Raw genomic sequence first — 25,071 nt, forward strand, 5'->3', positions numbered from 1 at the left:
GGTCTACAGAGCAAGTTCCAGGACAGCCAGGGATACACAGAGAAGCCCTGTCTCAAAAAACCAAAAAACAAAGCAAAGAAACAAAAAACAAACAAAACAAAAACAAAACACACACACACACACAAAAACACCACCACCACCAGCAACAACAACAAAAAAACCAACATAGATCACTGGATTTTAATACAGACTATAAAAATATTGTATGATTTCAGATTCCTCATTGCAATTAATTTCCTAATTCTGGTGTAATATAAGAATTACAAATGATCTGTATTATGACAGAGGAAGCATATCTAAGCACTCCTTTCCACTATCTGACAAGGTACAACAATCCCAGAAAAGCATCTGTGAGCCACTTTTTCATGGAACACTATTTTCATAAGAACTACTGACACACAAACTATTGTCATTTGCTTAGGTGTGTGCATGCCTTTTGTGTGAGTTGTGTTATGTTAGTGAGACAGTCTCACTATGTACCTCAGGCTTAACAGAACTCAGGATCCTCCTACTTCTGCCTCTTATGTGCTAGTTACAAACTATAGTGACTTGAAATAGGGCACATAAAAAGATTTTCTTGATAATGAATAAAGTGACTTATTGCTTCAAAGAAAAGTACATAGCAGTGTTCACTGCCAACAACAACATTCAAACTTTCAAGTGCAAATTAAAATTTCAGAAGATCTATATCCATTCTATGAGAAATCCAGAAATTTTGCTGATATCATATAATGCAGCAGCTTTCAAAACCCTTGTTGTTGCCAGGCATGGTGGTACATGCCTTTAATTCCAACATTCAAGAGGCAGAAGCAGGTGGACCTCTGAGAGTTTAAGGCCAGCTTAGTCTACAATATGAGTTCCAGGATAACCAGTATTACACAGTGAGACAAAGTCACAAACATCAACAACAAAACAAAACAAAAATCTTTTCAAAAGCAGTGTTGTTATGAGGGAGTGATCAGCAGGCCCTAGTAACTTTAAGGCACAGGATAGGACAAAAATAAGCCAGAGAAAAGGATGTAAGAATGCCAAATCAACATACTAAAAAATTTGAATTTTAAATTCTGACCCAAAATTAAGACTGTAAATAAACATTTTTTCTATTAAAATAAAAATCTTCCAATTCTACCAGTAACTATACACAAAAACTAAGCTACAGATATTGTCTTAAGTGTTTTTAAGTCTTATTAACCTTATACTACACAGAATACTTTAAAAAATTCATATTCTAAGTAGACTTAATATACATTTTAAGGCCTCAATCTTTTGAAAGAAATGTCATTATTCATGAAAATGTCTATCTCTTGGCCAAACAGAACTGCAGCAAAGAACACTAATTCAAAGGAATGCACAAGAGGCTCCAGATCCTTTCAATTAAGGACCTCAAACTTCTGCTCAAGTGGGTCTTGTAATATCAAACCAAGGCACTACGGTAACCGGACACCTATTCCACTGTAATCAACAAGAAGATATAGAAAAACATGATGCAGAATCATAGTCCTCACTGTGCATCAGATTGTATATAGCCTTGTTACTTGATCTTATCCTGCCTTAATTTCCCTTCTAAAAAATTAAGAAGAGGCAGGACCAAGAATATTTACACAAAAACTGTTGGGAAGAGTATATAAACCAGTAGTTGTGAAGTACATTTATATACTTTTTTTTTCTTTTTTCCCATTACACTAAAATTCAAATTCTTTAAAAAGTGGCAAACGTAGAGATGCAAACGTCAAACCAGCTAACCCAGAACATTACAAAGTTAATTATTAAACTTTTTTAAAAGGGTATAGCTGTCTGGTAGCCAACTGTCTCTTCATCTAGTATACGGTCTAACTGCTAAACTACAAATCAATAACGTACCTAAATTTAGCAAGAAAATATTGTTTCTGAAATGAAGAAATGTCTCAATCACTCTTGCACAGTCTCCCCTAATCCAACAGGCAAATTATTTCAAAGTTTAAAGAAAGGAACAATCATGTAAAATTAATCTGAAAACAACTTCTTAAAAAAAAAAAAAAAGTGTTTCAGGTTAAGGCAAGATAAACACAAGTGCAACACTCACTCTGCCAGCAAGCAAGGAATCAATCAGTGAGCAGTCATATCTGGTCAAAATGACAGAGAACCTTGAGAAATTCCCATTGAATAAACATGGAACATTATACATAAAAATTAATAATATCACCTAAAGCAACTATCACAAGAAAAACTGGGTAGAAACTGATGAGCTGAAAACAGAAAAATACATGAAACCATCAAAACCCCAAATCTGACTATCTGAAAACATAAGTAAAATAAACAGCTCTCTAGGCAGGGAAAAAGTGGAAAGTAGTGGTTTGGGAGAAAAAAGGAAGAGGGGGAAGGAGGAAGCACCAACATTTGGGCCTTGTGTAAGCCTGTACTTGCAGCTGCTAAGAAGGCTGAAGCAGGTCTTCAAGGTCTGCAAGAGCTACAAAATGGGTTCAAAAGCAGCTGGCCCACTTAAGAGTCTGTCTCAACATTTAAAAAGAATGCTGGGGATCTAGACTTCTAACCTAGCATGTATGAGGCCCTGGGTTTGATTCACAGTACTAGTGAGAAAGCAAAGGGGAAACAGAGGGAAGAGGGAAGGAACAGTGAGCACAAGCTACTAGTATAAAAATGGAAGAGGAGCCATCATTACTGTCTCAAATGATACTGGAAGTATGATGAAGGGGCAAGTGTGATGGCACACATTTGCAACCCAACACTCATGATGCTAAGGCAGGCCAGAGTGGTCTAAGATGTGAGCTGCAGGACAGCCTGGATTACTAGCAAGCACTGCCCCTCTTAAGAATAACAAAGGAATACTATGAATTACTGTGAACCCACAAACTGGTAACTTTAGATGACATGAGCCATTTCTTTGAAAGAAACAACTCACCAAAGCTCTTACAAACATAAACAGAAGCATATACACGAAAGAAAAGGAATCAGTTACCTGAACAGAGCTGTAAACCAGTTCTGTTCAGTTCAACTCATTTTCTTAAGCAGAAAGCACAAGGCTCCAGTGATTTCACTGGTGAATTTTGGTAAGCACTTAAGAAAATTTTCTCTTTCTCTTTATTTATCTTATGGGCATGAGTGCCTGCAATTAAATATGTATACCACATATAAGCCTAGTGCTGTCAGATGATGGTATCAGAGTTGTAACCTAAGTTAAAAAGAGATTGTGAGCTACCATGTGGGTGCTGGGAACCAAACCTAGGTCCTCTGTAAATGGTTTATGCTCTAATTAACCATTGGCTCATTTCTCCAGACCTCCTTAATTCTTTATAATCTCAAAAAGGCAGAAGGCCTATGTTCTAACTCACTCTAAAGGAAAGCATTTCCCTAATGCCAAAGCCAGACAAAGATGAAAGGAAAGCTACAGGTCAATAACTCGCATGAACACAATGCAAAAATCCTCAACAAAACATTAGATGATTCTCTGCACTCTGCCCAACGTTTGGTTATGAGTCTCAGCATCTGCTTTGATACACTGCCAGTTAAGAGTCTTTCAGAGGCCCTCTGCAGTAGGCTTCTGCCCTGTTACTTGTTTTCTCCTACTTCCCCTGTCCATCCCATTTGTCTTTCTAAGTGTGGATTGATTATCTTACTCCGGGTCTTCTTTCTTGTTGGGCAGAGTGCAGAGAATCATATGAAAGAAGGGGGAGTTAGTATGACCTAGAGAGGACAGGAGCTCCACAAGGACAAAATATATAAGGGCACGGGGGCCCTCTATGAGACTGTTTCTCCAACCAAGGACCATGTATGGATATAACCTAGAACCCCTGGTCGGATATAGCCCATGGTAGCTCAGTAATCTAGTAAGGGGAACAGGAACTAACTCTGACATGAACTCAATGACTGGCTCCTTTACCTCCCTCCGCTGAGGGAGGTACAGTCTTGCTAGGCCACAGAGGAGGACACTGCAGCCAGTCCTGAAGATACATGATAAGCTAGGGTCAGATGAAAGGGGAGGAGGACCTCCCTAGCAATGGACTTGGAAAGGGGCAGAGAGGAGATGAGGGAAGGAGGGTGGGATTGGGAGGGAATGAAGGAGAGGGCTACGGCTGGGATACAAAGTAAATAACCTGTGATCAATATAAAAAAAATTTAAAAACATTAGATGAATTTCAACAAAGTATAAAAGGAATTATTCATTAGGACCAGGTGGGATTTACCCCAGGTGTACAAAGCTGGGTTTTGTATAAACTCTCAAATTACTTGAGGGTTACATATCAACAGGTTGAAAAACCATGTGGCTCCCAGCAACAGCTGCACAAAAGGCATTGGGCAAAATCTAACAGCTATTCATGATAAAACCGTTAGAAACTAAGAGGACAGATATCTTTAAAACATAACTCCCCCACTCTATATGAGTTATCTCTTCCAAATACTACAGGATAGAAGAAGTTGGGGTGGGGTAACACAGGAAAACTCTAACAAGCTCACCTTAACCAAGAGAGCAAGGTCAACAGCACCAGCTGCAAACTATATAGTGTGTAGCCTTGACATGTGATGAAATGGTACTGTACCTCTGCGATTTCCCTCTCAGAACTTACAATCATGATCTAAATCCAAGGGGGAGAGGGAGGCAAGTACTTGTTACATAAGCATGACAGCCTGAATTCAATCCCCTGCACCCACAGAAAAGCCAGGCCCATGCCTGTAACCCAGTGTGCAGGAAGAAACAAGAGAATCCAGAGGATTCCTGGGGCTCCCTGGCTTGCCAGTCTGGCTGGACCAGGGAACTCTAGGTTTAGTGAGAGACTCTGTCTCTAAAATGAGTTATGCAGGAATACACCAGACACTGACCACTTGGTCTCTATCATGGACATACACAACCCCACGACATACAAGAAGACACACACACAATCTCTGTGATACTAAGAAGAAGAAAGTATTTGATACCTCCTACAATGAATATGAACCAACTTTATAAAGAGTTCAAACATTAAGAAAAATTAGCATTTGCCTTCTGTCAGAACTTCAGAGCTCAAGGATTTAAAGAAATGGCTTCTTTTGGGGGTGCGATGGTGGGGGGCAGGTCGTGATATGCATTTCAAACTCCAAATACTGAAATTGTAGGTGTGCAATGCTGCACCAGGCTCCAGAAAGTATTTGACCAGAATGGAAAGCTAGCTAATAAACTCAAAAGACTGTTAGAAAAAACCCTGCTCTGCAAGACCAAATGAAATAACTGATTCAACCAAAGCTGATCAATGGATGCTAAAAACAGCAGGTAAAGTCTACTGAGAAACAAGATACAGGGAACCACAATCTCACTGCCCTGATCAATGACTAACAGCATGAGAACAGTTCTGATCTTTATAACACCTCTGCAGAAACACCCCCTTAACTTCATGACCATACTTCAGAGCATGTCCTGAAGCCTTGTCTTACATACAAATATAACGTAAACAGTAGCATCAAAGCTGAAAACCCTAAATGCAATGCAGTCTGTAAAGCCAAGCCTCTGTTTTTAGAAGCAGTTCCTAAAGATACAAGTTAACCACAAGGAAACAATCAGCTAAATGCATAACGTGGGAATCATCTATCAAACAACCAGCCTGGTGTGTTCAAGGACCCAAGCATCAGGAAAAGAAAAATCAGAGGTAAGGACAACTGTGGTGAGTTACCAAGTATGAATCCTGGCTGGAGACAAGCGGGGATGGATTGATTTTTGTAGGCAAAGAGGCAGAACAAAAGAGTGGAACAGGCCTTTCTGATCATAACCCATCTCCCCAATATCAAATATGAACTATCATACATGGAAATACCTTCACAAGAACCCCACAGCACCTGGTGGCAGCAAACTGACCTTTGAAGGAACAAATAAACCAGACCTAGCAGCACTTTTCTATCATCCCAGCATTTGGGAGGCAGAGACACAAAAGTCTAACCTGGTCTATAAATCAAGTACTGGGCTAGTCAAAGCTTCACAATGAAACTATTTCAAATAAAAAAATAAAAAATTTAAAAGTCACTGAGGGGGGGATGAAATGTTTACTACTGCATGAGTGACAGTATACGTGTTCCCTACAATATTCTTTCAAATTGTTTATATATATAAGTACTCTAAAGAAGCTGGGAGTCATGTAAGGGGATCAGTTAATATGGGGTTGAAAAGGAAAGCAACCAGCCAACCAAACAATAGTAGCAGAGTGTATGGACAAGTGCAACAAAGAAACCCTCCTCTTAAACTAGCTCTTAGGACATATTAACTTTGAGAGAAGAGTCCATGAAGAGAGGCAACCAATTTAAGAAACAACTTCCATCTTCTGAAGGTTTCATCAAAGATTGCCGAGAAAACCATCAAAAACAGAACACTTCAGTAACTCATTTCTCAACAAATGCTACTTTTCCTCTTCAAATACAACAGTCAAGGACGATGGCAAATTTATGATTCTGAAATTCAGAAGTATAGAAACAGGTTAATGAAGAACACAAACCAGCTCACAAAGACCTAAAAGCAGTTATATCCATGTATTGAGATAGTAATAAACACTAAATCAAATTGTCAACACTCTTGCATCTAATGGGTACTACAGAATTACAACCTCTCCAAAATCCTTTCTCATACTAACAGATACACTGTGGACATGGAAGTGACAAGGCAGTTTTAAACTCAGCACTGATGCTGACGCTCCAATTCACTAACTCAGAAGTCATTAAAGGGTTTCTCTGTAGAAATTGTAAAAATTTCAGTGTGATTTCTTGATGCATCCTTTACAATGAGTAGGATTCGACAGCTTTTAACCATGACAGCTTGCCACCACTTTATGTCAGGTGCCTTTTTCTCTCACTGACATGAAAACATTTTTATCTCTCACAAACTTTGCCAGATCAGTCTCCTCTGCCACCTTTTAAAAAATATTTATTTATTTAATGTGTGTGTGTGTACACATAAGCTCATGGAAGTTAGAAGAGAAAAATGGAACTGGAGTTACAAGGGATGTGACCCATCATGTAGATGATGCCCAGATCCTCTGTGAGAGCAGCAAGTGTTCTCAACCACTAAGCCATCTATCCAGGCCTCACCTTTCTCTTTTAATTTTTTCTCCTTATCCTACTGTTCTGTTTTCTACTAAGTGATAATGCACAGCTACCAATACTCCAAATCTCTTCCTCAAGGGAAGAACTAAACCATAAACACTAAAACGTCAAATGAGAAATTTTACTCTATCATCAGACTAACAAATCACTTTCCCCACAATTGTGAACTAGGTAAATCATATTAACTGTCTCACTGGGAGAAACTAGAAAAAAAAATGGACACACTAAAACAAACAAACAAACAAACAAACAAACAAACACCCCAAAACACCCAGGAAAACTTGAAAAACAAAACAAAAATTGAAGACATCTGAGTAATTTCATTCTGAAAGATCAGGATCTAGTAAAATAAGAAAATCAGAAACCCTGTCTTTCAGGCTAGCTGCCAATTCCTACAAGGTGGTTAAAATGGACTTTCAACAGATCAACAAGGTTAAGAAGGATTAAATACTGCAGCCAAGAAGCCAACATACCACGGCATGGAGAAATAAGCTATCCTCTGGCTAGGTCAGACTCCAAGAGCAAAGAAAACATAAAACAGGGCTGGAGGGAAAACAAAACAAAACAGTCTTTTTAGAAGCCATGGCCTAGCTCTGAAGCATCTCAGTCTCTTAACAAGAAAGATTAGAACAACCAGTAGGTATATATAGTGAGACCCTATCTCCCCTTTGAAAAGAAAAACAAAAGCAAAAACACACACAAAAAAACTAAAACAACAACAAAAACCAAGAAACAAAATATCCACCGCCAGAGTCCTAGAGAACTAGAACTAATATCAGTGTTCCTATCATAGGAACTAGTCACATCTCATATTCCTGCTGTGCCAACTCTAATTTACTTCCTGAATTCACACTGCAACAGTGCTCTATAAATCCTTTCTTTTACCCACTTCTTTATGCCATGTCTTCCAAAATTTCTAATTTGTAACAAGCACACTTATATACTACATCAATAGTCCTTTCCTGCTGCCATCTGCCTTCCTTCCCTCATCTAGAACATTGAACAAATAGCTCATGAAACCTGGTATGCATCTTTATTCCCATCACAGCTTGCTGACTTCACATATCCATGCTAACCCTTCTATGTATACACACACATACATGGTGCTAGAGATGGAATTTAGGGCTAATCAAGTGCAAAGAGATCTACTCCTAGCCCCACTCTCTTTAATCAATATCTTCCAAATTCCACAAATTTATCTCATTCCCAGCTCAGTAACCCGCATAAAGGATCATCTTGGGCATTACTAATGCCATAACTGATACCCTAATGGAGTGGTTCTCAATTGGGACAGTCCTAATGGAGTGTCCTAATGCTGCAGCCTGTTAATATACAGTTCCTCGTGCTGTGATGAACTCCAAGCATAAAATTATTTCACTGCTTCTTCAAAACTCTAATTTTGCTACTGTTAGGAATCTGATATGCAACCCCACAGGTTGAGAACCGCTGCCCAAGTGAAATTCCCTCCACCAAATACTAAGAGAAAATTTCGGCATCTCTACGCTATAACTTGTTATGCACATGTTGACTTAACCTCCTCTCATCCGTGTCAGATTCCATGAATCTCTATTGCTCCTCTCAGCACTCCTTTTTAAAAAGCCTTATTTCCTTCTTTCTTCTCTTGTGCTAAGCTGGTGTGATAATGAGTTTTGTGTCAACTTTGTTAGACTATTGTATCAAGTTATTCAACTGAACACGAATCTAGGAGCTTATTAAGGAGACATTTTATAGATGCTAATATCTGTAGTTGGAAGACTTTAAGCACAGGAAATTATTTTTAATAATGTGGGCAGGCCTCCAACTGGCTGAAGATGAAAATCTGCCTCAGGGGTACACATCAGACTTAAGCACAGATGCTCAACCTGTGGGTCAAGGAGTTAAAACTACCCTTTCACAGGGGTCACCTAAGACCATCTGAAAACACAGATATGTAGTTTACAATTCATAACAGTAGCAAAATTACAGTTATAAAGTAGTAATAAAAATAATTGTATTGGGGGGGCTCCAAGATGGTGGCGACCGGTGCGCACCGTATCTGAGGGGCAGAGGATCGGAAACTCCAAAACCGGCAAGTGGAGGGGCTGCTGGAGCCAAAGCATCACTTTCCCAGTCTGGAACTGGGGAAGATTGGACCCAGGACCACTGTGGATGTCTCCGGGGTCTGGGAGTGGAGAACTATGGATCCCCTGCACTTTGGTGTGCCCTGGCGGCAAGTGCTTAGCCCCAGATTCAGGGACCCTTTGCTCTAGCGGCCAGATAGGAAACCCTACCAGCTACCCTGCAGTCCCAAATCTGAGAGTAGAGAACCAGAGGCCCCTGCGCTTTCCACTTACGCCTGTCAGTGAGTTCGTGCAGAGCCCCAGATCCAGGAAGCCTCTGCGCTAGCAGCCAGACATCAGATCCCTCCACCTACGCCCCCACTGTGGGCAACATCGGGATCCCTGGGTCAGCATTCTCAACATTCGAGATCTCAGTGACTGGAGCAGAGTCCAACAAGCCTTTGGGCCACTGAGCCATTCAGGGCACCTACACACGCACACTGCGCCCACAAACCAAGCCCCACCTGCCCTTACGGTCCACCGTTCCAGGCATCCATATGGGCTTGGCCTAGGCCCTTCAAGGCAAGCAAGCTTCCATGCACACACCTGTGCTTGAGCATATGCAAACTTCCTTCCTTAGCTGCATCAGAAATTCCAACATCCACTCTCACACCCGTGGACCTCTCTCATCTTCCTGAAGAATACCCCAAGGCTCCAGAGACAGGAGGACCCAGTCTGCAGTACAGGCTCCAGGAGCAAACAGAGAAGGCTACAGACAATCAGATGGCTAGAGGCCAGCATAAGAACACATCTAACAAAAATCAGGTCATCCTGGCTTCACCAGCAACCCCAAAAATTAATGGATATTTTAATTCATTGGAAATACAGGACAATGATCTTAAATCTATGCTTATCCAGTTATTAGAGGCACACAAAGAGGAAACAAACAAATCTCTCAAAGAAATACAGGCAAATACAGGCCAAAGAGGCACATACAGAGGCTCATAAAGAGGAAACGAACAAACAAACACAAAATACAGGCCATCATGGACAGACAGGAATCCAAATTCAAACAGATGAAGGAAATGGTGTAAGACATGAAAACAGAATTAGAATCAATGAAGAAAATACACACTGAGAAATTACTAGAAATGGACAACCTAGTGAAGAGATCAGGAATTACAGAGGTAATCATCACCAACAGAATACAAGATATGGAAGAGAGAATACCAGGTGCTGAAGACACAATTGAGGAAAACAATGCATCACTCAAAAAAGACATAAAATCAGAAAAGGTCCTGACACAAAACATCCAAGAAATCAAGGACACCATGAACAGACAAAACCTAAGAATAACAAGAAAAGAGGAAATGAAGATACCATGCTCCAAGGTATAGGAATTTTTTTTTTTAATCATAGAAGAAAAATTTCCCAACTTAAAGAAATGTCCTTGAACATACAAGAGGCTTATAGAACAGACTTGACCAGAAAAGAAACTCCTCCAGCCACATAATAGTCAAAACATTAAATCTACAGAACAGAGAAAAAAATATTAAAAGCAGCAAGGGAAAAAGGCCAAGGAACATATAAAGGTGGACCTGTCAGAATCACACACCAGACTTCTCAACAGAAACTCTGAAAGCCAGAAGGGCCTGAGTGTACGTCATGCAGGCACTAAAAGACCACAGATGCCAACACAGACGACTATACCCAGAAAAACTTTCAATCAACATAGATAGAGAAAACAAAATATTCAGTGACAAAACTAAATGTAAATAATATCTACAAAGCAACCCAGCACTACAGAAGATACTCGAAGGAAAACTCCAATCTAACCAAATCAACTACACCCAAGAAAACACAGGATAACTCCACAACAACAACAACAAAAAAAAGAAAACAAGGACACAAACGCACTATCACCACCAATGCCAACAATAAAAGGAACTAACATTCACTGGTCACTATTATCTATCAACATCAATGAACTCAACTCTCCAACAAAAAGACACATATTAACAGAATGGCTGCTGAAACAGGTTCCAACATTCGGCTGCATTCAAGAACACATCTCTGCAACAAAGATAGACTCTACCTCAGAGTAAAGGGCTGGAAAAAAGTTTTCCAAGCAAATGGACCCAGAAAAGAAGCTGGAGTAGCAATCCTATTATCTAATAAAATAGACTTTCTACCAAAATTAATCAAAAAAGATGGGGAGGGACACTTCATTCTCATCAAAGAAAACATACAACACGAGGACATCACAATCCTAAACATCTACGCCCCAAATACAAGGGCACCTGCATACGTAAATGAAATGTCATTAAAGCTTAAATCACACATTGATCCCGACACCTTAATAGTGGGAGACTTCAACACGCCAGTCTCACCAATGGACGGATCATCAAAACAGAAGCTAAACAGAGAAATATGACACTTACAGAGGTCCTAAATTAAAAGGACCTAATAGAACTTTTCACCCAAACCCAAAAGAGTATACCTTCGCTCAGCACTTCACGGAACCTCCTCCAAAACTGACCACATAGTCAGACACAAAACAAGCCTCAACAATACAAGATTGAAATAATCCCTTGTATCCGATCAGGCCACCATGGACTAAAACTAGACCTCAACAATAACAGAAATAACAAAAAGCCTACACACAAATGGGAACTGAACAACTCTCAACAGCTGGGTCAGGGAAGAAATAAAGAAAGAAATTAGAGACTTCCCAAAATTCCATGAAAATGAGGGCACAGCTTACTCAGACTTATGGGACACAATGAGAGCAGTGCTAAGAGGAAAGTTCATAACCCTAAGTGCCTTCAGAACAAAGTTTGAGACATGTCTTACAAGCAACTTAACGGCACACATGAAAGCCCTAGGGGAGAAAAAAAAGCAGACATACCCAAGAGGAGTAGACAGCTGAAAATAATCAAACTCAGGGCTAAAATCAATAAATTAGAAATAAACAAACAATTTAAAAAGTCAATGAAACCAAGAGCAGGTTCTTTGAGAAAATCAACAAGATAGACAAACCCTCAGCCAAACTAAAAGGCAAAGACACTATCCAAATGAGCAAAATCAGAAATAAAAGGGGGGCCATAATGACAGAAAATGAGGAAATCCAAACAATCATTAGGTCTTACTTCAAAAGCCTACATGCCACAAAATTAAAAAAATCTAAATGAAATGGACAAATTTCTTGATAGATTACATTTACCAAGGCTAAATCAGGATCACGTCAATAAATCAAATAGTCCTATATCCCCCAAAGGAAATTGAAGCAGTCAACAAAAGTCTCCCTTCAAAAAACCTCCAGGACCTGAAGGTTTGGTGCAGAATTCTACCAGTTTTTCAAAGAATATCTAACTACAGTACTCTTCAAACTATTCCACAAAATAGAAACAGAAGAAACATTATCAAACTCATTCTATGAGGCCACAGTCACCTTGATACCTAAACCACACAAAGACCCAACAAAAAAAGAGAACTTCAGACCTATCTCTCTTATGAACATTGATGCAAAAATACTCAATAAAATACTTGCAAACCGCATCCAAGAACACATCAAAAATATCATCCACCATGACCAAGTAGGCTTCATCCCAAGCATTCAGGAGTAGTTCAATATACAGAAATCCATCAGTGTAATCCACCATATAAACAAACTGAGGGGGGGGGGAAACACAACACATAATCATCTCCTTAGATGCCAACAAAGCATTTGACAAAATCCAACGCTCATTCATGTTTAAAGTCTTGGAGAGATCAGGCACATACCTAAACATAATGAAGGCAATATATACAGCAAGCCTATAGCCAACATCAAACTAAATAAAAAGAAACTTAAATTAAATCAATCCCACTGAAATCAGGGACAAGGCAAGGCTGCCCACTTTCTCTCCATTATCTCTTCAACATAGTACTTGAAATCCTAGCTAGAGCAATAAGACAACTAAAGGAGATCAAGGGGACACAAATTGGAAAGGAAGAAGTATCACTATTCACAGATGATATGATAGTATACACGAGTGACCCCGAAAATTCTACAGAGAACTCCTTTCAGCTGATAAACACCTTCAGCAAAGTGGCTGGATACAAAATTAACTAAAAAAAAAAAAAAATCAGAAGCCTCCCTGTATAAAAAAGACAAACGGGCTGAGAAAGAAATTAGGGAAACAATGCCCTTCACAATAGCCACAAATAACATAAAGTACCTTGGTGTGACTCTAACCAAGCAAGTAAAAGACTTGTATGAAAAAACTTCAAGCCTCTGAAGAAAGAAATTGAAGATTATCAGATCTCCCATGCTCATGGATCGGTAGGCTTAACATAGTGAAAATGGCATCCTGCCAAAAGCAATCTAAAGATTCAATGCAATTCCCATCAAAAACAGCAACACAATTCTTTACAGAACTTAAAGAACCATTCTCAATTTATTTCATATGCAAAAACAATCCTGTACAATAACAGAGCTTCTGGAGGTATCTTTACCCTTGATCTCAAGCTGTACTATAGAGCAACAGTAGTAAAAACAGCATTGTACTAGCATAGAAACAGACTGGTGGATCAATGGAATCCAATAGAAGACCCAGAAATAAACCCACACACCTGCTGAGACTTGATTTTTCACAAAGAAGCCAAAACCATACAATGGAAAAAAGATAGCATCTTCAACAAATGGTGGTGGTCTAACTTGATGTCTACACGTAGAAAAATGCAAATAGATCCTTATTTATCACCCTGCACAAAACTGAAGTCCAGGTGAATCAAATACCTCAACATAAAACCACACATACTAAACCTGTTAGAAGAAAAAGTGGCGAAGAGCCTTGACCTCATTGGCACAGGAGACAACTTCCTAAACAGAACACCAAGAGCACACACTCTAAGATCAACAATCAATAAATGGGACCTCATGAAACTGAAAATGGCTTCGGTAAAGCAAAGGAAACTGTCAACAGAACAAAACAACAGCCTATAAACTGGGAAAGGATCTTCACCAACCCTGTATCTGACAGAGGGCTAATATCCAGTATATATAAAGAACTCAAGAAGTTGAACACCAACAAACCAAGTAATCCAATTAAAAGATGGGGTACAGAGATAAATAGAAAATTCTCAATAAAGGACTACTGAATGGCAAAGAAACACTTTTAAAATGCTCAACTTCTTTAGTCACCAGGGGAATGCAAATCAAAATGACACTGAGATTTCACCTTACCCATCAGAATAGCTAAGATCAAAAACTCAAGTGCCAACACATGCTGGAGAGGATGCGGAGAAAGAGGAACCCCCCTCTTGCATAACTACTTTGGAAATCAACCGGGCACTTTCTCAGATAATTAGGAATAGTGCTACCTCAAGATCCAGCATACTACTCCTAGGCACATATTTGAAATATGCTCAGATATACAATAAGGTCATTTGCCTAACTATTTTCATAGCAGCTTTATTTGTAGTAGACAACCTAGATGTCCCTCAACTGAGGAATGGATACAGATATTGTGGTATATTTACACAATGGACTACTACTAAGCAATTAAAAGCAAGGAAATCACAAAATTTGTGGGCAAATGGATAGATCCTGAGGTAATCTAGAGGCAGAAAGACACACATGGTATACACTCACTTATACGTGGGTGTTACTCACTTATACGTGGGTGTTAGACATAAAATATAGGATAAACATACATAAACATACATAGTCCTAAAGAAGCTAAACAACAAGGAGGACCCTAGGGAAGATGCTTAATCCTCATTCAGAAGGGCAAATGGGATAATCATAGGAAGTGGGAGAAGACAGGGAACAGGATAGGAGCCTACCACAGAGGGCCTCTGAAAGACTCTACCCATCAGGGTATCAAAGCAGATGCTGAGACTCATAGCCAAACTCTGGGCAGAGTGGGGAGAATCATAGAAAAAGAGGGAGACAGAAAGACTTGGAGGGGACAGGAGCACCATAAGTAGACCAACAGAGTCAAAAAACCTGGGCCCAGGGGGAGCCTGCAGAGACCGATACTCCAACCAAAGACTATGCACCGAGAGGACCTAGAGCCCCTGCTCAGATATAGCTCATAGGCAGCTCAATTCCAGGTGGATTCCCTAGTAATGGGAGCAAGGACTATCTCTGACATGAACTCAGTTGGCCGGGTCTTTGATCACCTCCCCCTGGGGGGTACAGCCTTGCCAGGCCACAGAGGAGGACAACGCAGCCAGACCTGATAGGCTAGGGTCAGATGGAAGGGGAGGAGGACCCTCCTATCAGTGGACTTGGGGAGGGGTAGGGGGAAAAGAGGGAGGGGGGCTACTGCCGGGATACAAAGTGAATAAAGTGTAATAAACAAACAAACAAACAAATATTTAAGAACCATTCAATGACTTGGGGTCCCAACATGAGGAACTGTGTACTACAGGGTTGCAGCACAGGAAGGTTGAGAGCCACAGGTCTAAAGGATTCTTTTCCTACCTACTCATGCCAAAGACTGCAAACCTGACAACACTCACTAGGAAATTCTTGGAAACCTTATCTATCTACCCATCTGTCTATACCTCCTACTGTTTTATTTTAATGATTTAGTTAGCCAAGTGTGGTGGTGCTAGCCTTTAATCAAAGCACTCAGGAGGGAGGTATAGGCAAGAAAATGGACATCTGTGAGTTCAAGGCTAGCATGGTCTGCAAACTGAGTTCAGGCCAACCAGGGCATATAGTGAAAATTCAGTCTCAAAATAATTAACAATACTAATTTAATTAGATTTATTTATTTTTACGTGTATCAGTGTTTGCCTGCATGTCGGTGTACCATGTGCATAATTCATGCCGGCAGAAGCCAAATCTCCTGGAACTAGAGTTACAGACGTGTGAGCCACACCATGTGGGTCCTGATAATATAACCTGGATCCTCTACAAGAGCAGCAAGTGCTCTTAACCACTGAGCCATCTCTTCTACTGGTTTTGATTCCCTTAAGAATTATGTTAAAGCCAGGCGCAGTGGCGCACACCTGTAATCACAGCACTCTAGGAGGCAGAGGTAGGAGGATCGCTGTAAGTTCGAGGCTAGCACAGTCTACAAAGTGAGTCCAGAACAGCCAAGGCTACACAAAAAAAACCCTGTCTTGATAAACAAAACAAACAAACAAAAAACTGTTAAACCTGGCAAAATCTCACCCGAAATAAATCTGAATGTCTTACTTACATTTCTTTATAATTGCTTAAATAATGTGGTATTTGGGCAGGTGAGGGTGTCACAAACCAGACTGATAGATTTAAATAGATTTAAATTCAAGAGTTCATACCTTAAAGGAACAATTCAATAGCACCTGGCAAAGTGTTTCAAGTGCCCTGCATTCCTATCCTCTTCTGCTTGTCTGAATGTCCTACTTTATTGAAAAAATAAAAATCACGGAGATCAGAGTCAGAAGTATTCACCTTTCAAATACCACGCTTCCTTGGAAGAGCACACACTGATTCCCTCATCTGATGGAAAGCACCAATCCTCTGACAAGGACCAAATATACCCTTTCCTAAACATTCCCATTTTCACTCACTTTTTGGACCCCACATTTTCCTCCTTTAAATGTTGTCTACCTCCACACTGTGTCCGAATTTGCTCTTTTTTTTTCCACTGTTAAAAAAAAAAAAAGCAAAACAACAAAAACCAAAACTTTACCATTTAATCAACTTTAATTTGGCTTCCTGTTTAAAATAACTGTTCATTATCACCAACACCCCCTCCCCCAGGAATATCTGTAACTATTTTCCTCATCTGTAAAATGGGCCAGCATGTCTCAGGTCATCACGGGATGCTTAAATAATGTTAAAGCACTAGAACAATACTTGGAATATGGTATGCCTGAATCAGTATCAGTTATTTTACTAGAATACTCTGGAATCCCATTTTCCCAGAATTCTCTTTTTTTTTTTTTTTTTTTTTTTTTTCTAGCTTACTCCACAATGTGAGGGTTCTCAGTAGAAAACCACCTCAGGTTCTACAGACCAGGAACAGGTGGGAAGGTCAGGGAACAGTAAAATGCAGGAGGGTGAGATAGCCCTGAGGTCATGAGAGCTGGCCCCACCCCCTGCCTGGGCAAAGTAGTACAGCGGCTCCTATGGCCAGATGGAGAAGTGCGGGAGCGGTGAGCTACTGAGCTCCCACCTAGGTCCAGATCCCGGGCTCTGAGTTGACCCAACCCAACATCTACCCCAGCTATAAAGTGCTGGAGCACAAGAAAAGGTCAGTCCTGCAGATCAAAGACTGCAGAATCTCAATGACACAGACAGTAGGATACCTAAGAGTCCCAGTGAGGATCCAGGATTGATAGTGTAGCAGAAGCCAGAGGCCTCAAACCAGACCAGTGACTCACTGCAATGAACATGTGCAAGTAAAGACAGTTGGACAAAGGATATACTGTGTGACATACCGTGCATACTGCAGTATGATCTTTTTGCTTTGTTGTTTGTGTTTTGTTTTTTATTTTTTGTTTTCTTTTGGGGGAAGTTGCAAGGGCAGATATAAAAGGACAGGAGACGAGTGGGACTGGGGTACATGATGGCAAAATCACAAAAAAATCACTAGAAAGTAAAAAGAAACGGCAGAAAATCTTAACAAAAAAGTGAAAAAAGAAAGAATAAAAGAACGAATGAATGAACGCATGAACACAGGAACTGAGGCTAGAGAGATGGCTCAGCGGTGAAGAGCACTTGCTGTTCTTCCAGAGAACCCTTTTGAGTCACAGCACCCATATGGTGGCTCACAACTGTCTATAAACTCTTATAATGTCTATACATTTCCAGGGAATATAATGTCCTTTTCTGGCCTCCTAGGGCAATACAGGTATGTGTTGCATAGGCGTATGTGCAGGAAAAGCATTCAAACACATAAGTAAATAAATAAATCTTAAAAAAAAATAAACACCAAGCTTTAAAATGCTATTAGGAACTCCCAAAGAGACTGAAACAAATAGTAAATATTTTCTATGACATTATTCTGTTGGTACTTCTCCTATAAATACAAAAACCAAATCTCCATGACAAATTAGATCTATGTAATTGAATTCAATCATATTTGTGGGTGGGTGGAGAAAATATCACTCAGTGTGAAAACGCTCTCAGTGATGAAACTGTTCTCTATCCGGACCTGTAGGTTCCACAAATGCGTTCATACACAGACAAACTTTTATGGGTTATGCACATATAATGTGTGTGTAAACGTTATCCCAATAAAATAAAAAATAAAATGATCTCAACAGAAATGGCAACAGGATTGGCAGAGGAGTAGTAGAAACAATTCCTTGGCAGATTGGTTATGAAAGCTCTCCCAAACTAGAGAATGGTTCAGTGGTTAAGTATATGTACTCTTCTTGCAGAGGACACATATTCAGTTCCCAGCACCCATGTTAGGTGGCTCACACCTGTCTGTAACTCCAGCTCTTATAGGCCCTCTTTTTGCTTCAAGTGCACACAAAAATCCTGCCATGCACAAACCTAATCTCCCTATACACATACACATATAATTTAAAATAACAATAAAACTTTAAAATTTTTTACATACCCAAACAGGCCAGAAGCCAGAAAAAATAAAATAAGAAAATGAATGAAAGGAAATTAGCCCCACCAGAAAGCACACTATACTATAAACAGCAATTAAAACAGAATGACTTGGGGGCTGGAGAGATGGCTCAAAGGTTAAGAACACTGTCTGTTCTAGCAGAGGTCCTGAGTTCGATTCTCAGCAATCACATGGTGGCTCATAACCATTTATAATGAGATTTGGTGCCCTCTTCTGCCCTGCAAGACACATGCAAGCAAAACATTGTATATATAATAAATAAAACAAAAACAAAAAAAACAAAACAAAAATCAGAATGACTTCGCTTCCAAATGCTATACAGTACTCAAAGGAGTACTAATGGCCTAAGCACAAGTAGAAATTCAGTAAATAATAAAGGTGACAGTTTAAATCAGTAGGGCAAGAAATTATTATTTATTAAGTAATGCTAAGGCAACTGGATGATTATCTGGTTAAAAAAATGTGACTGGTCACATACACAAAATCACAACCTAGGAAAGGCAGACAACAAATTTAGAAAACACATTTCCAATAAGCAGTCTGGAAGTATTTCCCTAGAGAAAAAGATAAATTTTTACAAATCCAAGAAAATGAACAACAAAATCAGGGATAAGGTAAGATAAGAAAGAAAATACAAACAGCCCTTCCATGATACTTAATCTCACTCCTAAGGCAATGAAGAAAGAAGCAGTTATCCTTACCCAGTGCTGGTCCAATGGAAGCTGGGCAACTTTAGTGACAAATATCAAAATGACAAATGCACAAACATACTGAGTCATCAGTTTAATCTTATACATTTTTACATAATATAAAGTGATGTGTACACAAGATAATCTTCCTGGTCCAAAACAATCTAATTGCACATCAAAAAGAGCAAGCTAATTTAATAGCATTCTTTCCTTTTTTAAAGACAGGGTCTCAATATGTAGAGTTAAAAATCACTGTTAGACCAGGCTGGCCTCGAACTCAAAGAAATACAACCTGCCTCTGCTTCTGGAGCATCAGAATTAAAGCATGAGGCAACACATCTGGGCAAACGGCACACCTTCATGATGAAACTAAGGTTGGAACATCTCCAAATGTCTCAAAGGCAAAAGAAATTCCTGATGAAATGGCCAATAATATTTGTTTCTCTGTGTTAAGACATGCATGCTTGTCCTTATCCCCTGAGAAGTAGACTCAGATCATAGACGGGAAGTCAATACTTCACTTCAGTACATCAGGCTCCCAAATCACTTACTACACTAAAATGGCATAGAGTGGGTTCTCGGCATATCTGGCTTGTGTACCATCAGTGTCTTCACAGTTGCTATCCCCAAGAAGGAACAAGAATTTCTGTATACCATTTATTATATCCCAGAAACTGAACAGAAAATTAATAATTCCAAGGAACTGCTGTGGTTACCAGGTTTCTGATAAATTTGCATTCTTCAAATCAAAGCCTCAATAAGCCTAAACATAAAAGATGAGACAGCATTCCATTTTCTTCCAATATGTTACATTAGATTAGAATTATTCTCAGCTCCTAGATTACAACTTTACAGATACTTGCCAAAATAAACCTAGGAACGCACAGGGAATACTTCGTTGTAGGAAACGGCTTAAAAGGGGGAGGAGTAATGGCATTATACCAGAGATTATTACTTTTTTTGGAGCATTTCCAAATTTTAAGGCAGAGAAGATTACTGGTCCAAATGTCAACACAAATAAGCTCAGTCAACTCAGATTAGTTGAGTATTTCAAACTTTAACAAATCCTCTAGAGATACAGTCAGAAACAACTGGCATATCCTGGAGACTGTAAATACAGACTCTGCATCAAAATGATTTAAACTGTACTTGACATTTTTCATTCATTCAAAGCTTTTTTTTTTTAAAAAAGTGAAAACGTAAACTTCCTGAAAATGGTTTATCTGCCACCCAAGAACCACAGTAGTCTCATGTACTGCCTAATATAAACCTCAGGACACTATGGGATGTATGGTACTCTTCTTCTCATCTAACAAAGCTGACGCAGACACGCTACATAACCTCAACTAGCTATGTCACACTACTTGCATATGAAATATGAAATATGGACTGAGATTTAGAGACAGCCCCAAAGTCATGCTAGCCATTTCTTAAATTTTGGTTCCCAAACTTTTTTTTAAAGAATTGGCAAATCTCAACCAAATCTGTAATCTCTGAAGACATAACAGGAGACACAGGTAATTGATCTATTTGTGATACAACTCACAGCACACCGAAAAGAATGGCACAAATTTTCTCAAAGTTCTCACACACACAAATTTAAAAAACTAAACTCCTCATAGACATGCTGCAGACTTTGGTTAGGGGAAGGCTTTTCACATCCTTTAAAGGAGACTAATTCCCTGTGTAACTATTCTTTAAGCCCTCTCTTTTGACCATAAACTTCTTGAGGTTAGTAACTGTTCATTTTCACATCTTCCACAGTCTTGGAAGAGTATTTCATCAGAAGGCATGGTGCTATGAAACAAATAAAATTTGCCATTCAAAAAAAAATCTAGCTTATGAAAGAAACTTTTGTATAAGTCTGATACTGGAGACAAATTAACAATTTTTTGATTCTAACTTTTCTTGCCTAGGGTTTTCCAGTCACTCAAGAGCTCCAACAAACAGCTTGCAGAGCAGGCTCCATCCACACTTGCTGATGACAAAGTACCAAAAAAACAACACAGGTATGATTCCTCCACTATCTTATTCTCACCTATTGTTCTGAATGGCAGGATGACTCATTTCAGTATTCCTGCCACCTTTTAGTAAACTCTGAATCCTGACTCTTTTCTAAAACCAAAGCTTGGCTGCATTTGGGTAGGAATGCATAGATAGCTCCTGGATGCTCAGGTAGTGACCAGGACTGAGACAAAAAGCATCAGAGTTAGAAGAGGCAAGTGATTCACATGTAAAGCTCCACGGGTTATGACTTTCTTGCCCTACATGAATCAGAAAACCTACTTACTATCCATACCACTGACTTGACCAGTCTTCTAGGGAACTGGCACCTAAGTCAGACCTTATACTTCTACACTGGCAGCAAAGCATCTCAAATATGGAGATGACTAAAATTTGTCAACTGACAGGAGAAGCAAAGCAACAAGAAGCTGGCTCCTGTTCAGCAACCCCTTAATTACCACTAGGATAGTTTATGGCTAGTTATTAACAACAAATTACTGTTTCACTGGGCTTCTAGTATCTTCTCCAGGCCATTTCCATAATATAATTCATGGAACAAATAATTATGATTCTAACTGTATTCATTTTGGTACAATTTATTCTTTAGCTTGGGTGGCTCAGACTAGCCTCAAACTCACTTTGCCTTAGCCTCCCAAATCCTAGTATTACAGGCATTCACCACCATATTTGGCTCAATTTACTCTTACACTAATTTCCTTTCCAGGTGATTTCTCTTGGGATTAAAAGGAACATGAGGTATACAGTTTCCTAGTCTGCCAAGACAACTAAATGGTACTTATTTCAAACTCATTAAGGGAACATATTTAACAGAATCCACACTCTCTTCCTTTCAACCACCAAACAGCTTTTAAAAAAAGTTGTGGTGGGGTCTTTGTGGCACAGTGAGGCTCCAGAATAGTATACTAGTGATCAATGCGTAATTATAGGAATAGACCATAAACCACTAAAAAGTATACTCTATAAGGGCAACTCTTTTATGTGAATTAAATCTCAAGAAAGCTGTTTAAACAACAGAATTTAGAAAACCTAACTCAATCTATGTAGTCTGTGAATCACTGCCTTCTGGAAAACTAGGAAAAGCAATAAAACTTTGGTACCTCAAGACCTGTGTCTCATAGTAATAGTCATTTTCTTTTATTTTTTCATTCCTATTTTATAGTAAGTTCATATGAACTACTTTCATATCAAAAGAAATGTTTGTTTGTTTTTTTTAAATAGTGGAAATGTGCCAGAACTTGGAGTGTTAAACCCATATGCTTTGTGAATTGGATAAGTGTAAGTTAAAACTTAACCTTTCACTAGAAAGGTTTTCAGCACCTCTGAAAAATTCAGCAACCTAAACTACTAAAGTGAAATATTTGTAAAATACATGTAAATAGGTTCTTGTACTTTTCTACTGACAGAAATCATCAAAAAACAAAACACAAAAACTTGTGAAATAATAGTCACCAAAGAATAAATATGGTGCAGTGGGCCTGGCCCTGAAAGCCTGGGAGCCTGAGTTCATGTCTACAGTCCATATAAAGGTGGAAGAGAACCAACCCGTACAGCTGTCCTCTGGCTTCCACAAGCACAGGGGCACATGTGACCCCTCCCCCCAAAACATCATGCACACACATCCACGACAATAATTTTTAAAGGGAGAGAAATGCAATCATGTTAGAGTCCTAATGGAACACCACTGTTGTGTCTCGGTGTAGTCATATATATGACTGGAGAAAACCCTTATCTAAAATACTGGAAGTAGACAACCAACTTTTACAGATGCTCAACTTTTATACAAGTATATACAGACAGACAAGCCACAATCTTCTACTTTATTAACTATATACGAAAAAAAAAAATTCAGGGGTAGTTTAAGAATAGATAATGGCCTAGAAGTGCAAAAAAAAAAGGTGATTCCAAACCACCCTCTGTAGTCTTAACAGGTACCTTCTATTAATTTATGGTCTAGCCAACTAGGAGTGACATGTGACATTTTGAAACTTCGTGGACAATTTAAGGCTAATTTTACATTTTTGTTTATAAAAGTCTTTTAATCAACCCAATGTGTATGACTTCCAAGTTAAGTGCTGGAGAGATGATGCAAGATAGGCCTCTAAGTACCATTTTGATTGCTTGCTTTCGTCAGACACAGCAGCAAACCTCCCAGGTTTAACAGCCTCAGCAAGAGAACTGAGGTAACCACTACAAATGACGAGGAAACTGGAGTAAAGGGGGCAAAATTTAAGAACAAAGATGGTATATTTAAGCCAAATCTAGCTCTTCTTCCTAACATAACACTACTACCCTTGGAAGTTCCAGGATAATGAGCCAAATATCTTACTTAACATACACCCTTTATGTAACCGTCTCACTTAAAGGCACATGTATTCTGTTCCAAAGTACCCTGTTTTTAAGGGTCTTTCTCTTGGCCTTCAAATACTCTCATCTGGGTACAGCAGTAACAGTTGCGGAATGAATGAATGAAATAAACAATGTTCTAACTGACCAAAAGGTGGATGCTGATCTCAAAACACAATAGGCCGACAGGCCAGAATCCTGATGAAAAGACAATTTCAGAAGTAAAAATAGCAACTACCGGACACCGTGCAGTCAACATGTTATTAAATTCCCGGTGGCACCGGGAACTTTCGGGAATGAGGATGCAAAGTGTCCCTCACGGCACTTTCAAATGGACTCGGTTCTTCTACCTGGTCTGGACTGGGAAGCCAACCGCAAGACAAAGGGACAGTGGTGGAGGAAAGTCAAAAGGTCAGCGCCAGGCGCCCCTCGGAAGGCGCGGCCCGCAGGCCGGCGCGCTCGCCGTCACCGGACTCTCCCCGGCGTCGCGGCACTCACGTCCGCACAAAGAAACCGCCCACAGTCAAAACACGCTCCCCGTGGGTGCGGGAGGCGTCTGCACGGCCGCGTCGGCCAGCGCTCCGGGGGAGCACCTTCGAACTTAACCTCCCCCCGCCCCACGGCCCCCGCGCGACGTGGAAGCGGGCCGGAGCGGCGGGGCCAGGTCGCGCCGAGCGGACCACGCCCCCCGCTGCCCCCGCCGCCCGCGCTATTGTTCCCGCGCCGCCCCCGCCCCGCGCGCGTCCCCGGGAGGGGGTCACGGCCGGGGGAAGGCGGCGGCCGCCCGAGCCGCGGCGCCGCGCACTCACCCGGCAGTGCAGCCAACGGCGACCGGGAAGCCCGTAGCGGAGAGCGGCGCCGTCCCGCGGTGGCCGCGGCCGCTACTCAGCCCTGCTCGCGGCTCCGCGATCCGGCCGTAACGTCCGGCCTCGGCCGCTCCGCTGACTAACAGGGACGCGAGCCGTCAACGCGCACGCCCGCTCACGTCATCGCGCAGGGCCCCGCCCCCGCGCCTGCGAGCGGCCCGAGGGCGGGGCGGCCCCGGGGGCCCGGATTACGGGGGCGTGGCCCCGTGCCTGGGGGCGGGGCCATACTGGAGGGCGGGCTGCGGGAGCGGAGATCGCCTGAGGGCGGGGTCGTGGGCGGGTCCGGGAAAAGCCGCGTGTGAGAGGCGTGTCCGGTAGCAGCAGGAGGCTGGTCTGCGACGGCACGTGGCGGCGCGTGGCGCTGAAACACTAGTCGTAGCCTAAGACGGTTGGGTTGCTAGCCTTGCAGGGAGGGGGTGGGGGTTAGTGTTTGAAGGTTAGGCACGCGTGCCAGGGTGCACACCCAAATCACCGAGGCTCT

At 40.7% G+C, this 25,071-nt stretch overlaps 1 protein-coding gene across 3 annotated transcripts in view; it reads right to left on the reverse strand.

Annotated features, from left to right (window-relative positions):
- Mapk8 (mitogen-activated protein kinase 8) overlaps positions 1-24,659 on the reverse strand; it is a 79,752-nt gene extending 55,093 nt beyond the window's left edge. For all 3 annotated transcript variants that reach the window (XM_055612430.1, XM_055612429.1, XM_055612431.1), the window contains exon 1: positions 24,534-24,659. The gene's annotated coding sequence lies outside the window, so the exon portion shown is untranslated. The remainder of the gene's footprint in view (positions 1-24,533) is intronic.
- Positions 24,660-25,071: the final 412 nt, after the last annotated feature.

This window comes from Psammomys obesus, unplaced genomic scaffold (assembly GCF_907164565.1).
Source record: "Psammomys obesus unplaced genomic scaffold, mPsaObe1.curated_primary_1811, whole genome shotgun sequence".
Classification (NCBI taxonomy): Eukaryota; Metazoa; Chordata; class Mammalia; order Rodentia; family Muridae; genus Psammomys; species Psammomys obesus.